Below are 1,491 nucleotides of genomic sequence, written 5' to 3' on the forward strand. Positions count from 1 at the left end.
CACATTCTCACTAACACTTATTATCTAACTTTTTTATTCCAACTATTCTAGTGAATTTGAAATGTTATCTCATTGTGGTTTTGATTGGCATTTCCCTATTGATTAATGATGTTGAGTATCTATTCTTGTACTTATTGGCCATTTTTTGTATATCTTGTTTGTAGAAATATCTATTCAGATCCTTTGTTCATTTTTTAAATTGGGCTGTCGGTTATTATTGAGTTATAAGAATTTTTAATCTATTCTAGGTACAAGTTCTTTATCAAATATGTGATTTTCAAATATTTTCTCCCATTCTTTGGGTTATCTTTTCACTTTCCTGATAGTGTCCTTTGAAACATACAAGCTTTTATTTTAACAAGTCCAATTTATCTGTTTTTCCTTTTGTTGCTTGTGATTTTGGTGTCATATCTAAAGATCCATTTCAGATACAAGGTAAAAAAGACTTATTCCTATCTTTTCTTATAGGAGTTTTATAGTTTGAGCTCTTACATTTAGGTCTTTAGTCCATTTTGAGTTAATTTTTGTTTATGGTGTGAGGTAAAGATCTAACTTCACATTTCACAGGGGAACCCAAGGAGCTCCTACAGGCACCCCTTTGGAGTCCTGATTTACTCTTCTTGAGCAAGGACAATTATTAATAGAACTCTTAATTAGAACGGTAAATTACATGGTTTTTAGAAACATCATTCTAGACGTTTGGTTTGAGCCAGGGTGGTGGGGCAACAGTGACTTGAGGAGAGACTCGTTTTCAAGCTTTTCTTGGGAGGACTCTGAGAAATTTAAGTGACAGTGCTTCCTGAAGCCATCAAAAAGAATGTCTGTAACACTGCATACAGATGTAGATGATGTTAAGATAGAAGTCTTCTGTGAGAGGACACCTAAAACATGTGAACATTTCTTGGCTCTTTGTGCCAGTAATTACTACAGTGGCTGTATATTTCATAGAAATATCGAGGGTTTCATGGTTCAAACGGGAGATCCAACAGGTACTGGAAGAGGAGGTAACAGTATCTGGGGCAAGAAGTTTGAGGATGAATACAGTGAATATCTTAAGCACAATGTTAGAGGAGTTGTATCCATGGCTAATAATGGCCCAAACACCGATGGATCCCAGTTCTTCATCACCTATGGCAAGCAGCCACATTTGGACATGAAGTACACAGTATTTGGAAAGGTAATAGATGGTCTAGAGACTCTAGATGAATTGGAGAAGTTAAAAGTGAATAAGATGACCTATTGACCTCTTAATGATGTACACATCAAGAACATAACTACTCATGCCAGTCTATTTGCTCAGTAGCTATAATACACCTGGACAAATACTTGGCAAGCTGTTCGTGGAACACACCTACTGCGTATTACCCAGTTTTACTTATGTCAGAGATTGCATGTTCCTTCTACTTGTTCACAGCTAAGCTCTTCTATGAGTTGGTAGAACCAAAAGGGGATAAACAGCTTTTATCACCACTCTTATGAACATATTCTTAC

The 1,491-nt window shown here is 36.0% G+C and overlaps 1 pseudogene; it reads left to right on the forward strand.

Annotated features, from left to right (window-relative positions):
* Positions 1-781: 781 nt before the first annotated feature.
* Positions 782-1,243, forward strand: LOC143689488 (peptidyl-prolyl cis-trans isomerase-like 3 pseudogene; annotated as a pseudogene).
* The last annotated feature ends 248 nt before the right edge of the window (positions 1,244-1,491 follow it).

Source organism: Tamandua tetradactyla, chromosome 7 (genome assembly GCF_023851605.1).
Source record: "Tamandua tetradactyla isolate mTamTet1 chromosome 7, mTamTet1.pri, whole genome shotgun sequence".
NCBI classification, from domain to species: Eukaryota; Metazoa; Chordata; class Mammalia; order Pilosa; family Myrmecophagidae; genus Tamandua; species Tamandua tetradactyla.